Source organism: Mytilus trossulus, chromosome 4, assembly GCF_036588685.1.
Source record: "Mytilus trossulus isolate FHL-02 chromosome 4, PNRI_Mtr1.1.1.hap1, whole genome shotgun sequence".
Lineage (NCBI taxonomy): Eukaryota > Metazoa > Mollusca > Bivalvia > Mytilida > Mytilidae > Mytilus > Mytilus trossulus.
This window is the reverse complement of record NC_086376.1, coordinates 63,982,780-64,000,609: the sequence shown is the minus strand read 5'-3', so window position 1 is coordinate 64,000,609 and position 17,830 is coordinate 63,982,780. Positions and strand designations below refer to the sequence as shown.

The 17,830-nt window shown below is 31.4% G+C and overlaps 1 long non-coding RNA gene across 1 annotated transcript; it reads right to left on the bottom strand.

The window, feature by feature from the left end:
• Nucleotides 1-6,253: 6,253 nt before the first annotated feature.
• On the bottom strand, nt 6,254-8,717 carry LOC134714099 (uncharacterized). Its single transcript, XR_010106488.1, has 3 exons — nt 8,625-8,717; nt 8,173-8,269; nt 6,254-6,383 (listed from the first exon to the last, which is right to left on the bottom strand). It is a non-coding gene; the product is annotated as an uncharacterized LOC134714099 (long non-coding RNA).
• Nucleotides 8,718-17,830: the final 9,113 nt, after the last annotated feature.

Sequence of the window (17,830 nt, the reverse complement as noted above, 5' to 3'; positions counted from 1 at the left end):
CTATGACGCAGAATTTATCCAAGGGCTTGAACAAATAGCTGAAAAGAAATAAGCCCAGTCTTTTAATTTCATCTTTCGGTATATTGATGGTGTACTGTCTCTTGATAATAGAAGTCTCAGTGATCACTTACATTTAATAAAATAATAATATATCCAAGTGAATTTGAAATTGAAGATACTACCGACATAGATAAATCTGCTTCATATTTAGACCTTTTTTTCTCGAAATGACTACTGATACGCGGTAGGTTGAATACCAAAATTTATGACAAACGCGATGATTTTAATTTTCCTATAGTCACCTTTCTATTTCTGTATAGTAACATCCCAGCGGCACCAGCATATGCAGTATATGTGTCTCAATTGATACGTTACTCTAGAGCTAGCTCAAAGTACGTTGATTTTGTTGAACGAGGAATGCTGCTTTCTCAAAAGTTGCTTAGACAGGCGGCTATGAATCAATGAAATTAAGGTCATCACTCAAGAAATTTTACGGTCGCCTTACTAAGCTGATTGGCCATTATGACCAAAGTGTGTCAGAAATCATATCTGATATTCTTCCTGAGTGATAATAAGCTTCTATCAATTCCGAACTGAACAAAGAAATAACACGACGGGTGCTTACCCTTACTGAGCACCTGAATTCACTCCCTATTTTAGTGGAGTTCTTGTTGTTTTCGTAATTATTATTCATATGTCCTTTGGTTTGGTGAGTCTTTGTTTACCCCTTGGTTTTGATTGTTATTGTCTTGTTACGCTGAAAGACTTTGAATATCAAGCATACCAGAGACGTTTAAATCGTAAGCATTGAAACTTTAAACTTTAAAATTGGGGAACAAATTTATCGGGACATGGATTTTTAACAAAATATGTCCGGGATTTCGGGATTTCCTGATATTAAAACCGGGAAATCGGGATGAGACCCCCTCTAGCCCCACTCTTGAATAGCAGATGTTGCATATTGGATTTTATTTGTTTTTAAAGGTATTGGATGCTCTCTGCATTATATTGATAACTTTTGTATTTTGAGATTGTTTTGTATTAAAACACTGCCTATTTCTGTATATAGCATATAACAAAAAAGTGTCTGCTGATAATGAAGAAAAATATTAAATGACATCATCTTCTTTGATAGATGCTAATGTAATTCTTTAAATTTCATATTGAATAGAATAGTAAGTGGATGCTGGCTTCCTATTGTTTTTAGATTCTAGCATCACATCAGACTGGAATGATGAAATCACATGAGATTGGATGCGACCATCACAAAATATGAGGATTCTGGCAACCCCATATAAGGAGATTCTGACTTCCCAAAATAGGGTGATTCTGACTTCACAATTATTTAAACAAAGCTTTTTTAATGATGGCTTACAAATTTAAATGCTGCTTTATAATCGAATGATGACATCACATGAGATTGGATGCGACCATCCCAAAATATGAGGATTCTGGCATCCCCATATAAGAAGATTCTGACTTCCCAAAATAGGTTGATTCTGACTTCACAATTATTTAAACATAGCTTTTTTAATGATGGCTTACAAATTTAAATGCTGCTTTATAATCAACTGTCTTAAAGTATTGGTCCACCAAGATAGCACCAACTACATTTCCTAAGGTATTGAATGCACAGGGAAAACAAACCAGTAAACCAAGAAACGCAAGAAACTACTGATGAATGCTTCTAGAGAAGATGATAATTTGTGTTTATTTTCATGTCCAGTGGCCATTTAATTACATTTTGAGAATCCGAAATCATTGGTCACAGAGTGAAATGTATACTTGACCAACATACTGATTCTGATTTGTAAAGTATTAAATTTCTGTGTGAAAGCTGATGCCAACAATTTGATATTATAAAACTATGTCAATATTCTAGCTTTTCCAATAAATGGCATATTCTCATGTTATTTTTCCTACTTTGATTACCATTATGTAAGACATGTATATTGTGGTCTCTAGACAAATTACAATTTTCCAGTCTAAAATGCATATTTTTATAGAATCAGAGATAATTAAATTATTCAGATCATAAATAACAATGAAGTTTAAATTCTTATGCCTACTAAGGTTGAAGAAATTGATCAAGCCTTAAGCACTTCGATAAAATCTGCAGATTTGTTGTTGCAAGTGTAATAGGTATAATAAGCAAGAAAGAACCAAAAATATATTTGTTTACATACCAAATTTTATTGGGTTACAAACTGTAGTCTACTAGCATTGTATTTTTTAATCCTGTATTTTATTTCACACAGATAATATAATGTTTTAAATGCACAGAAAACAGTAGATACATTACATACTTGTCATTATTAAGCAACAATCTACAATGGTGTACAATTATATTCTATATTATCCATTAATAACCGAAAGAAAATATTGTTAATTTCATTACTGGTACAATAACTACACTGACATTTTTTTATGTCTTTATAATTCATTATTTGATATACATTTTTCTATAAAAGAAAAGCTATCTACAGCACTTCAGATGATACATAAATAAGAAATACGGTACACTATTAATAAAATAAAGTAACAGTTAATATTTCATAGTAAACATTTAAAAAAAAAAAAGAAACCACTTACATTCTTGTGTAAGTATAAATAAAATAAAAAATGTACCTTTTGCTTCATTCATTAACTGGTTATAGTTGCTATCCTTATCTACAAATATTTTAAATTAAAGTTACTGTATATCAAAACAAATGACTAAATAAAAAAACTAAATTCATATATTGCTAAGGTAACTAATTTACAGATTCATATCTTTGGTATAGTTTTGCAGTGTTTCGCTTAAATTATACTGTCTCTGTTGAAACCACAAAAATAACCTCACTAGCCTAAATATTTCTGATATTTTGAAGAAAAAAAATTGGGATCCCACATTACAAGTTCAACTGCAAAAGTAAAAATTTCAATCAAATGTTCAAAATGTTTCAAGTTTTTTATACTTCAATGAGTATAGTTTGTCTGAAATGATGGTTGAATCATCTTCCTTGTTTCCTTAAAAAAAATAATCTCAATTCAAATTTCTAATAGAGATGGTAACAATAACTACACATTTAAATACATCATAAAAAATTAAAATATAAAATATAAAATGACATACAGGCATGGTTTAAATTAATATTAATAAACAGTAACTTAAAAAATAAAATTTAAAGCTACTCATAATTTTCAAGCAGTGTAAGGGAGGTAATCAAGTTATCAAACATATATATAACAGTGTTCTTTAAATTTCAATTGGATTACCTCTCCTTCACTGCTTTTAAATTTTCTAAATTGTCTTTTAACCAGAAAATCACGTTTTCCCCCTTTTTTGTGCCTTAATGCTTATAATGATTTTAACCTTACCCCCTCCCCCCCAAATTATCTATTTGTAGTATGTAAACTTGTGGTGTAATTTCAGAGAGATTTATACACTTAAACATGACTGAAAACTAAAAAGAAATGCTTATTTTGGCCCCAAATTCCTACGCATTTGGGACCATAATCCCCATAATCAATCCAAATCTTCTACCTGTGGCATTAAACAGTGTGGTACAATTTCAGAGCAATTGAAATGCTTATACACAAGTTGATATACTGAAATTAGAAAAATGCTTGTTTTGGGCCCCTTTTGGGCCCCTAATTCCAAAAAGGATGGACCATAATCCTAAAATCAATCCCAATCTTCCTTTATAGTTATTGAACCTTCTTATAAAATAACATAGAGATCCATTTACTTTAACTAAAGTTATTGTCTGAACTCCTAATGTGTCTTTGGAGGACCGCACAGACAACAACGCAGACGATGACGACATCATACCATTATACAAATGCAAAATTTTTTTGCGGTGGTATTAAAATTAACCATATTAAACCTAAATGTTTACACCTGGAGTAAAACTAGTATCTCTTTTTCTTGCTTTCGCGACAAAAATGTCACAAGCTCGGTCAATTAAGAGCAACGTAAAGAAGTACAATTCTTGGGGAAATTATATTAATTCATATTTTCTTTACACCACAAACTCATCGGAAAATAGTAAAATTTCCCATCAAATCACACCGATTTAATGTTTGATGTTACTTCTTTACATTGACCGAGTACCAGGATGTCATAGTTAACCTGTCGAAAAATAATATAAACCAGAGTCAAAAGTTGGTAATATGAGAATAGTCTATTGGAACCTTATAACATAATGTATCTCAATCAAATATTTTTATAGTTTACATCTATAAAATTATCATCATTTTTTTTTTTATTTTACTTATCTTCCCTTATACAGGTCTGTCGATTTCAAATTTTCAGGAAATAAATTGAAAAAATAGAAATCAGTAAAATGGTCTTTACAAATTAAAGCGTCAACAGGTAACACGTAAAGGTTGTACCATACTCCAAGACTCAATAAATTGGTTTGTTGAATTTTTATAAAAAAAAAAACTTCTCACAAATAAACAAACTTAAAAAAAATTTTTAAACACAAACTTCAGCAAAAAACCTTCATTGGATTAAAGGAGTTTGAAAAACACTAATTCTCAACATCAAAACAGGCTTAATATTTCCGTAACTGTAGAACATGAAGTAGATACCATTGAGATGGGAGCCATCTCTGTGGGCCCTGCTGTCAATAACGTGGGGTAAATAAGTTGTATGGATAATCTAATATGAAGCATTATTTTAAGTTATTACATTGTCTCATTTGTGATTTTATTCTAAGATTTTAAGTTTAAAACTGATAAATATTCTCAACTTACTTTCATAGTATAATAGTGACTGCATGATGTGAACTCATTGTTGACTACTCTAAGATGACTTCTGGATATATGGATTGATGTTTGAACAATATTTTTAAAGGTGCTGCCCAATTGATATTTGTCACATATTTTTAGAATTATGCCTTCAATATATTATGACCCACCAAGTAGAAAGTATGAATTATTAACGGTTCTCGAGAGGTAGAGCGGACACAATTTGTTAAGAACAACAAACGGATGGACAGACCGACGGACTGACCTTAGACCTAGGATGCATACATTATGACACATTCTCTGGTGTTGGTTAATACAAGTTGAAAATGTTTGTCAGGTATAAAGTATGAAATAATAACAGCTATCCTCTCAAAATATAGTGTGGATTAAATTTGTTAGCCATGGACAGACCAACAGACAGACAGACCTTTGACCTAGGAAGTTGTACATACATCATGACCCACCCTCTGGTGTTGGTTAAAATGGATGTCAAGTATAAACTTTGAAATCATAACGGTTATCTAGATATATAGCGGACACGATCTTCACCACAGGACATGGGGTTGTCAACTGAAACCAAAGTTTTTGACCTTGACCTTTGACCTAAGAAGTTGTACATACATCATGCCACACCCTCTGGTGTTGGTTTATAAACATATTAAGTATCAAGTATAAAATCATAATAGTTATCTAGATATGGAGCGGACACGATCTTCACCACAGGACGCGGGGTTGTCAACTGAAACCAAAGTTTTTGACCTTGACCTTTGACCTAGGAAGTTGTACATACATTATGACACACCCTCTGGTATTGGTTAAAATGGATGTCAAGTATAAACTTTGAAATCATAATGGTTCTCAAGATATAGAGCGGACACGATCTTCACCACAGGACACAGGGTTGTCAACTGAAACCAAAGTTTTTTTACCTTGACCTTTGACCTAGGAAGTTGTACATACATCATGACACGCCCTCTGGTGGTGGTTAATAAACATGTAAAGTATAAAGTATGAAATCATTAAGGTTCTTTAGATATGGAGCGGACACAAAGTAAAAGTGTTACGGACGGACGGAAAGACTGATCACTCTAGGGCGACCCGCCTATAGGCGAGGCCCTAATAAAATGTTCAGCTGATTTTCAAAAAACATCTCCATGTGGTTTAAGTATGTACAATGTACTTCGTTAAAATTAAAAAAAGACAATAATTTAAATTTTTTACAAGTCAGAAGAGCATAAGTTTAGAAACAAAAAAAGCTAAAAATATTAATTGGTCATGAAGCTCCTTTACAAGATATCGTAATTTTTAAATATTTCTTGAAAAATAAGATTCTTTGACATATTTTATCATTTTACAGAAATACATAACTTTCTGGTTTTAAAAGATAAACACAATATATTCTCTATAAGTAACTTATAAAATCATGCATTTTTTAAAAATGTAACTCATATTTATCAAATGTTCACGAATTAAGAAAGAAAAATGTATTTTTTTGCTGTATATTTATCAAATAAAAAAAATTACAGATAAGTCATTCAAATTTTTTAAACAAAAATATTGTTTGTCTGTTTATCCTGGCAGTGTTGTTACTGTTTTACTACCAAATTCGGCAACATGCATTTCCTGCAGGTCTGTGAAATGACTCTCTGCAAAATAAAAAAAAAAAACATGATAAAAAATTTATAAACTAAAAAATGAGATACGGTCATATATGTAATGATTGCTTTTCTAACTTCTGCTTTTATAGGCAATAAAAATCCATCTTTGAGATGACAATTCCTTAATTGTTATTATTATCATATATGGCATGGATCTTATATACTATTCTAATATGACAATGCTTCTTTTGATTTGTGAACAAACCCATGCTCTAATTCCAATAAAATTTGTTTGCACATGTGTATATTGACTAACTTCAGAAACATGAATTTTATCAAATTGTCATGCACTTAATATATTTCCTGAACTTTAAAACACTTTCAAACCTTTTTTGGGTGCACCTGATGTTAGTAATTCATTTATTATGACTTTAATGTGTTGCATTCCAAAATTTACATATTTGAACTAGATATGACAACCGTTCATGCTGGCTGTTCAAACTCCTCCCTCTGAAAATTCACAGTGCCAGCCGTTTGCTTCTTTACAAATACAAAAGGGAGGTTCATGGAAAAACTTACACAAATTATTTTACACTTGTACTTATCAGGCATAGAAATTACCTCAATTGTCCTATTCAGAATTGAAATAATTCATCGCTTGGGCAAAAATAATCACAAACATAATGACTTCCCATGTTAAAACTACAATAAAGTATAGCTTGCATCACTTATTTCTTAAGTACATATTTCATTATTTGTGACTGCTTTACATAATGAGACTCATAATCCTAATCATGCTAATTGCCAGTTTATATAAGATTTATGTCATTATCAATAATGTGTATAATTTTGTACTTAATAGTTAGCATAAACATCAGTCAAAACGCCAAATCTATATTTGATATTTGATTCTGATGCACCTTAATCTTATTTTCATCATATGAAAATAAAAGGTTCTTGATTTTGTGCAAAAATAATGTACAATATTATCCTGATTTAGAGTAATTTCTCGCAATTTGATTATGTCAATTGGAATTATCTCCCTTATACCATTACCTTAAAAAAAAAAAAATTTAGTGGCTAAATATTCCTAATGGGGTAAATTCAGTAAAAAAATCTCCCATTGACTTTAATGTTAATCTATGAATGGAATTAAATTTATACCTGATTTACCTTTAGAAATTGGAAACTTTCATATAACATTCATGAAAGTAAAAATGTAGCCTGATCTTTTGCAACAATAAAAACATAGGGTCATGCAGCATTTTTTGGCATTCACATGGCCTTGATTACAAACATCTACCAATCAGAAGAGCATATGACTTCAGTGTTATACAAAAAACTCTCCCCTAAATGGGCGGTCCCTGATGACGTATATTTATTTACTATATTTACCCCTATAAGGGACTTTTTTACTTCTTTTCCCCCTTTTCTTGTAATAAACATGTAAGGTATCCAATTTTCAAGTTCCAGTTTCAATACAACATTCATAAATGCTGAATTTGTAAAGATAGAGAATTTTTTTTACTACAGCCCATACTGCGTCCAATGTATATTTGGTATATAAAGTTGCACATTGACTGTTTTTAAAAGAATGGTGTAAAATACTATTAAATAAATATGAATTGTTTTCTGTGTTTGCTTTGACCAGTATTGCAAGTACACCTAGAAACTAAAGACTTGGTGTACTCTTAGTTAAATTTTTCCTTGATGGAAGTTTTTGATTAATTACCCTGAAAAGGTCACAACAAGACTTTTCAAAGGCTTTTTTTAAGCAGTTTGATACCAAATAAAACAACAATTATGTTTAATTATACTAAATCTGTGTTTTAATTACTTGTAAAGATCACAAAATGTCATTGACAATCACTCTGCAGAAATTCATGTTACCCCAACATCAGGATGGATTCTTTGCCAAAACTAGATAGCCAGAACTGAAGTAGAAAAATAATGCCAATATGAATAAATAAGACTTAGTATAACCAAACTTTGCATTTGAAAAATTAAAGTAACAATTTAGAATATTCAAATGCAATTATTTAACATAAAATCCTAGATGAAGGAAATTCCCTCCACTCCCATTTCGATGTAATAAAACAAAACTCAACACATAAGTAATGATAATCATATTTTGGCATAAATAAAAATATACAATCATACATATGTCATAAATAATTTCTCATTTAAAGTCCATATTCTTGATAAATATTAATTTCCAAAATATATAAATGCACCAAACTATAAAGTGTGCAGTGTAAAAGAAAAAACTACATTATAATATAAACATACCTGATTATACAAACAACAGTTACTACTGGAATCCTGCAAACTAATATAGGTTCACAGGTACACCAGATGCAGAAGTAATGGTATAGCCCAGCTGAGCTTTCTTGACCATCATCTTCTGAAAAATAAAATTAAAAACCACAAAGTATCTTGACCAAAAATACAGGTAAATACATGTACAATATTCTATAATTACAAATGATTAACTACACCTATAAAAAAGTTTCTTAAAACTGAAACACTAAAATAACTAAAGTGTAATCTATCTTTAAAAAAGCATTTACTTTTGTAAATAGATCCTGGTTGCTGAACAAATTGCTTATAAGTTTTGACAAATAAAATATTTTTCTTTAAAGTTAACTTTAAGCCAAAGCTTTATTACATTCTATTACAGTTTCTTTTGTGTCATCAAAATCTATAGGTCTTGGCAAAATTGCTGAAACTATTATCTTTAAAGAAGGAAAAACATTGCAAATAAAATCAATAAAATTATTATAATATTGAATAATCAATTTACTGGATGAACCATTCCCAACATCATGTGTGCCTACATGCAAAAAGAAATGTGTGTATTTTCTTAAAAGTGATTTAACGTGTTGAATTGACCAGTAAACATTTCGAAATGGTTAGGAAATATTTATGAAAATTTACTTGAAGTGAACAGGTATTTTTATTAACCAACAAATGCGTATAAATTACAAACGATAATTTTTTCAAATGCGTATACATTACAAATGATAAATTTTTGTACAAACAAGTAACGAGTGATGTCAAAAGGTAACGAGTAACGAATGTCGAAAGCATCTGAGATGGAATTAAGTATTTTTAATCTATTGAAAATTTACCCATAAAATTGAGAATGGAAATGAGAATGTATTAAAGAGACAACAACCTGACCATAGAAAAAACAACAGCAGAAGGTCACCAACAGGTCTTCAATGTAACGAGAAATTCCTGGATCTCACTCAGGAGGCGTCCTTCAGCTGGCCCCTAAACAAATATATACTGTAGCTAGTTCAGTGATAATGAACGCCATACTAATTTCCAAATTGTACACAAAAAACTAAAATTAAAATAAACAAAGACCAGATGCTCCTGACTTGAGACAGGCGCAAAAATGCGGCGGGGTTAAACATGTTTATGAGATCTAAACCCTCCCCTATACCTCTAGCCATGTAATCATGAAGTTGTCTGGTATAGTTTTTAAATAAAGAAACGCAATGTGTTATGTTAAAATAAATGAATACCTTCATGTAGTCAGATTATTCGAGTGCTAAAATACTAGAAAAGTGCTTATTTACCACTTGTTCTACAACTTAACATGGGGAACACAGCAAAAAAGAATCACTGTCAAAGGGAGGTAATCTGGGTTTTTTTCATGATTTTATATACAATATGAGGAGAAATATGTGCAAAATGTGATGTAAATGGGGAGTATATTGATGCCTTTCATTGATATCATAACTCTAAAGTGTAATTTCTGTTGTTTCTTTCAATCTTCACACAAAAACTGATTTTTACCATATACCCCCAAAAAATTGCTTCCTCTCACAGTACACTCAGTGCATCCTGGATAGCCGCAGCTAAGATAGAAATTTGTGTAAAAAAACAACTTCAAATGGTTCCAAAATCCTTCCATTATATTAACATTTACAGGAAATGAGTTTGTTGATTATTTTGTGGCCTTGGACACGTACAGTGGAAGAGTGCATATTTTCCTACAGGGGTAAATTCAGTAAAAAAAATGCTAATCTATGTATTGAATTAATTTCATACCTGATTTACCTTTAGAAATTGGGAACTTTCATATAACATTCATGAAAGTACAAATGTAGCCCTATCTTTTGCAACAATAAAAACATAGGGTCATGTGGCAATTTTGGGCATTCACATGGCTTCATGTTTACAAACAATGTAGATTTGCACTGATTTCCTATACTGACACCCATTTACTTTTCAACCCTTTAGTAAAAAAATTTAGTACATTCAGAATTTTTTTTTTTTTTTCAACTCTAGTTTTGATCCATCTGCCAAAAAATATTTATTACAAACATTATCTATCAATCAGAAGAGCATATGACTTCAGTGTTATACAGAAAGCTCTCCCCTAAAAGGGCGGTCCCTGATGACGTATACTTATTTACTGAATTTACCACTAATATTTTAAGTTTTCACAGTTTTAGACTAAATATCTAGTATATTTTGTTGATATTGTCCTAATTATTAAATTTGTAAAAGGACAAAATCAGAATACACAGTGTGCAGTTGCCCTAATACAGAATACGCCTCACCCGATATGAATTTTATTTCCCAGATAAGTTCTCCTATAATATTATAACTAATAATATTCTTTCAAAATAATGTTCTCAAAGCTGACTTTGAATTATTATATAAAAAAAACTAAATATGATAAATAATGTACCTGATCCCTTCTTCTGTTACACATTGGTAGCAATTTTTCCATAAGAGTAATCCGCCACCTTTTCTGTTTCATTGTTTAATTTTGTAAAGGAGGCAATTATATATAAGGGGATTGATCGCTCAATATTTTTGGCATGAATTTTCCTGATTGTTTCTTTCTTCACCTGAAATATATATATGACATATGTAGATTAGTTTGTGATTTTTAGACTAAACTAGAGGCTCTAAAGAGCCTGTGTCGCTCACCTTGGTATATGTGAACAAAGGAAGCAGACAGTTCATGACAAAATTGTGTTTAGGTGATTGTGATGTGTTTGTACATCTTACTTTACTGAACATTCTTGCTGCTTACAATTATCTCTATCTATAATGAACTTGTTCGTGTAGTTTCAGTGGAAAATTTTAGTAAAAATTTACAAATCTTATGAAAATTGTTAAAAATTGATTATCATGATTATAAAGGACAATAACTTCTTAGGGGGTCAATTGACCATTTTGGGTCATTTTGACTTATTTTTTAGTCTTAAATTGCTGTACATTATTGCTGTTTACAGTTTATCTCTATCTATAATAATATCCAAGATAATAACCCAAAACAGCAAAATTTCCTTAAAATTACCAATTAAGGGGCAGCAACCCAACAATGGGTTGTCTGATTCATCTGGAAATTTCAGGGCAGATAGATCTTGACCTGATAAACAATTTTACCACATGTCAGATTTGCTCTAAATGATTTGGTTTTCGAGTTATAAGCCAAAAACTGCATTTTACCCCTATGTTCTATTTTTAGCCGTAGCGGCCATCTTGAATGATTTGCCGGGTCACAAAACACAAATTTTAAACTAGATAGCCTAATAATGATTCTGGCTATACTTAGTAAAATTTGGCCCAGTAGTTTCAGAGGAGAAGATTTTTGTAAAAGTTAACTAAGATTTATGAAAAATGATTAAAAATTGACTATAAAGGGCAATAACTCCTAAAGGGGTCAACTAACCATTTTGGTCAAGTTGACTTATTTGTAAATCTTACTTTGCTGAACATTATTGCTGTTTACAGTTTATCTCCATCTATAATAATATTCAAGATAATAACCAGAAACAGCAAAAATTCCTGAAAATAACCAATTCAGGGGCAGCAACCCAAGAACGGGTTGTCTGATTCATCTGAAAATTTCAGGCAGATAGATCTTGACCAGATAAACAATTTTACCCCTTTCAGATTTTTTGAGTAAAAACCAAAAACTGCATTTTACCCCTATGTTCTATTTTTAGCCATGGCGGCAATCTTGGATGGTTGACCGGGTAGAAAAAACACAAACTTTAAACTAGATACATCAAGGATGATTGTGGCCAAGTTTGGATTATTTGGCCCAGTAGTTTCAGAGAAGAAGATTTTTGTAAAAGTTAATGACAGACGACAGACGACGGACGACAGAGGACGGACGACGACAGACGACGGACGCCAAGTGATGAGATAAGCTCACTTGGCCCTTCGGGCCCGGTGAGCTAAAAATTATCAGAAATGATTATGCAATTTGACAACACAAATAGCACAGCTGCAGTGTATTTGTACGTATCATGCTTACAAGGGGTATTTGCCTAATGGCTCTGGAAATTTGTACCTCTCAACCGGTATTTTTGGCACATACCCCTTGTAAGCATGATATATTTGTATATTATCGAATATTTTCTTATGTTTGAAATCTTAGATTATCTATTCATTTAGTTTTTTAATTTTTAACCATTTTTCCAATGGATTTACCTCTTCTTCTGCCAGGAAGATAAAATCTGCAGCTCTGAATTCCTTTACTGCCACAAACGTATATAGCTTCAGGCCCGTAGCCAGGAATTTTCAAAGGGGGGTTCGTTTGACTCACAAACTCGACTTTAACAGTCACAATTCGAACAGAACATCGACTTTAACAGTGCTTATTTTTTTTCAAGGGGGGGGTTCAGACGAACCCCCCGAACCCCCCCCCCCCCCCCCTGGCTACGGGTATGAGCTTATCTGTATTCTCATCACTCACTAGACAGTCAGTCATGCTTTTAATGAAGTTCTCAAACTCCAATCACTGAGACATGCTTAAATATTTAATATCATAAATTATGACTTGTAATTTTTTAATGATTTTTTTTTAACTTTCTGCCTGTACTATACATAAATGTTTCTCTAAATGGATACATTTTTTCTAATGCTACTGTACATCATTTGTAAAGCTGATTTTGATTGGAGAATGTGACTAATTGAGTCTATGAAAAGTTAAAGTGCATGTACAAATAATGTATAACAAATTTTAAGGTGGTTCAACAGAATATTTTTCCTAAGATGGAATTTGTTCATACTTCACTTGAATCAATATTTCCCCATGCTGTTTTTCAAAAATTTGATAAGAAGTATTGGGTCACCATGCTATTTCTTAAGCTACAACTCATGCCAAAATACCCAAAAAAAAATAGATAGTTCATGAAAACCACATTAATACCATGATAAAATTGGAAGCTGTGAGATGTAGTTTTGAGATCAATAATATAAGCTTTAAGCTAAAATATCAAAGTTTGATAAAAAACATCCCAAATTGTATATGAATTTATACATTTGTTGATGTAGCATGCACACTCTCTTGTTATCATGTAGCTAATTAAATATGTAGAATGAAACTACCTTTGTGTTAATATTCTCACATCATTCAAAAACATGGTGTCAGATGTGGGGAAAATGGGAGATAACTCAATTATTTTGAATAGTCTACATTAAGGCATGTGCTTAATCAAGTTACTACATTTTGTACTTCCTGTCAAATATATGTATTAATTATATATACTATTATTGCACCTTTGTTAATCATGTTCTGATGTAAATATGTAAATATGTTCATACTTTTATAGTTTGTTAAAAAAATGTTGTACTAACATACCCCATATGGGGGCTTTAGTGAAATAAAATGTCTTATGTCTTATGTCTTATGGCACATACAAGGAACATACAATAATCCAGAAATTCAAGGCATATTCCAAAAAGAACATAAAGTCAAGTGCATAAAAGGTAGTTAAACTTACTGTATACATGGTTGAGTGTCTGGAATCACTTCTGGATCTAAATCTTCAGTCATCATACTTATACCAGTATCATCTAAATCTTCTGTCATTATACTTATACCAGTAATATCTGAATCATTTGCATCTGGAATAAGCTCTACAAAGAAAGAGAACTTTCATTCAGTAAGACAATAAAATAAAAAGATAACAATACATCCTTCCTTACAATCAAAAGGAGTAGGTTCGGTAAGACCCTTTTTTGGCCCTAAAATATGGCAGTTTTACAAAATTGTTAAAATGTAAACTTATAGTTATTTATTGGATAGTAAAATGGTTCTGCTACATAAATATGGGCTGTTTTTGACAATACAATGCACATATATTGGGTACTAGCACCATAAAGTCATGCTAAATTACTGAAATCTTAACAATTCCAGCATTTTACTTAAATTTTAGACGGTTTCCGTGTAAAACGAAAGTGGCCGCATTCGTGTTCATCCAAAATATTGAAATGGAAGTTGTATTTGTTGATAATACATAACATATATAAAGGTTGAGGATGAACACGGATGCGGCCTCTTTCGTTTTTGACAAAAACCATCTGAAAAGTGACATTTTTTCGCATATTTGGTAGATTTTTCATATTTGAGCTTGAATCGGATCGTTTTTAAAGACGAAATAAGTTAAAAACTTTAACATAAATTAATCGAAACATATAAAATAGACACTTAAGTGTTTAAAAAGTGGTCAAAATCTTTCGTCAGATGAAACTGAAATTTGAGGCCAAAATCGGTCCTTACCGGACCTACTCCTTTAAATTGGTGACATTCTGCTAGAAGAGTAGCTATTTATTTATAAAACTTAATTCAAATATTTCCTTTCAATTTGTAAAAAGATGTATGGAAATTATTATACCTGTTTAAAAACATTCATCCTTTTTGTTGGAATTATACAGAATAACTATGCGTAAAAAATGAAAGATAAAGTTTACAACATACATATATGAGGGGGGATATGACCTCTATAGGGACTCCGAAATTGGGTATTTTTAAGCTCGGGATCTTGGGATTGATCCTTCCGGGTTCAAGGAATTCTTTTTTTCAAATTTCGGGACCTCAGGATTTCATGTTTTTAAGCCCAGGATTTCGGGATCAGGCCCCTCCTACCCTCCCTCATATATAATTACACTTGCAATGACATGATATAAAACTTTAATCATAATTTCCAAGATAGGCCATACCTATCCTAAGATAAATCTTATCTGTATTTGTAGTTGTAAAATCGAAAAATACTTCCAAGAATGCACTGCTATATATAGTTTTTGCATTCTTAAATTCTTCAGTGAATTCCCCTTTTGATGACCGTAAGTTGCTTACTTTTAGTACCAATTTTTTTGGTCTGCAAACATGATCTGAAAAAACAAGAAACAAATGGCATTTTTAAGTCAGGACAATTGTTTCTGCAAATTTAATGATTTAACTATGTTTTTTTGGATGAAGCTTGTATTCTGATTTGCTGACATTGCTTTGTTTATCAGCTCATAGACATATTTTAGTTATGTGACCATGATTTCATCAAGATTTTTTCATTTTATGTGACCTTGATGTCATCAAGATTTGTTCATGGTTTGCTCCTGTTTAAAATGGAACTCGAAATTAAATTATAGGAAATTACTGAAACATTTTTTCTTGTGCACATTTTAAAAGAACCTGCTGCACGAGTTACAATGTATTCAGTGAGCACCACATTTTTTATTTTATTTTGAATAGACAGAAAAAAATATTACAGTTATTCCTTAAATGTATAAACCTATGGTTACCTTAAGCCTCATATAAATTTAATGTCCAATTCATCTGAAAATTTCACAGCAGATAGATATTGACCTGACAAGCAACTATACTTCACATCAGTTTTGCTCTAAATACTTCGTTTTCAGAGATAAAAGTCAAAATCTACATTTTAATCCTAGTATGTTCTTTTTCTAGCCGTGGTGGTCATTTTGACACATTTTTTAAACTATATACCCCAAAGATGATTGTGGCTAAGTTTGGTTAAATTTGGCTCAGTAGTTCAGAGGAGAAGATTTTTATAAAAGTTAATGACGAAGGACGAGGACGACGAACAACAGACACCAGTGATGAGAAAAGCTCACATGGCCAGGTGAGCTAAAGGGCTAAAGAGTGGACAAGATTTTTGTTCTCAATCCAGATACGACCAAACTTTTTGTTTAAGGAGTCAGATTTTTTTTTTTCTCCAATATCTCAGACAACCTCTTCAAATCAAATGGTTTAATGTACCTTAGACTTTACATCTTTCTAGAGCTTATAGTTTGCAGTCTTGTAATTGACTGCTCCATAGGATTACATGCAAAACAGCTGATCTTTGAAAAAAAGAAAAAATGCTACATAGAAAAAAATTTGTTCATTTCATGTATGTACTAATGCGAAATTGTGTTTTAATCGGAAAAAAATTGGGTTAAGCAACGAAGAATAAAAAGTTACCTAAACCTGAAGTCAAAACATTTTATTTACTTTCTGTTTGCTGTTTTTACTAGGCCGCACCACTTCCAGTAAACATGATATCCTTCCATTTTCCTGGATTGATATCCTCCAAAAGATGCAAGATTTTCTAATAGTCTATATACCGGTATATGTTTCAATTAAGCATAAACCTATCATCGAACAGAAAAAATTGAGTTCAGAAAAAAATTAAGAAAAAAATGCACTGTTTTATTTCCCTCCTTTTGACATGCACCAGAAACTGGAGTTGTAATACAAGACTGGTACCTTATACTAACTGGGGATAATTATTCAGCTTTGTTATTTAAAATAGGCTGGGTTGTTATGTGGAACATTGAACACGTTTTCGTAGGCAAATAATATTGCTGTGAACTTTATTTTCATGAGAGTGTATTAGAGTATTCCTTTCTGTTTGTGAAATAGAAATCAATATGTTCATGCTCAATCCTGTTTTGCTTTGAAGATATCATGATTGTCATCCTCAGCCTAAGCAATGTATTACTGTTATTTGAATTTCAAAATGACTTAGTGACATTTTTCAATGCACTTGTTATCTATACCATCGAGTCCAAGCAAAGGGGGGCGTACACCACCCCTGGATCCGCAACTGACTAAAATACAAGTTTTAGGCTCACAAGATTAACATAGTTTGAAGGTTCATGCCCGAACTTTTGACAGGATAAAGAATGCAGTGAAAACTTGAACCTTACCCCTACACCTTGGGGATGCATCTCATTTTTATGCAGCTCTAAACACCATATCTTTTTAAAGGGGAATAATCCTTACATAAATTGATTGTCTCCCATATTACTTTCTCTTCCATGTGCATGCAATAACTGTTCAGTGTTCTATTGTCATGTATTTCATTTTATAATTTAATTGTTATAATACAAATCATTGTAATCATTGTATGAAATTTAAAACCCGCAAGGGTCCATAATCTATAATTGGATTATTAAAGTATTCTTTTTCTTATCCTTATACCTCTAATCAATGTAGAATAAACAAACGCACAAAATGCACACGGTAATACTATGTTTAAAAGAAGTTAGATAACAATGTGATAACACTGTCAGGCAGCACAAGAAACTAAGTAAAACCACTATGAAGAACCAAAGGTTATGACGGATAGGTTTTAGAATGTATATTTCTTTTTCATGTAACTTTTACTGCAGTTGGCTAAAATGCTTGTTTTGTTTAAACTATAACAAAAATAAATGTAATCAGACAAATT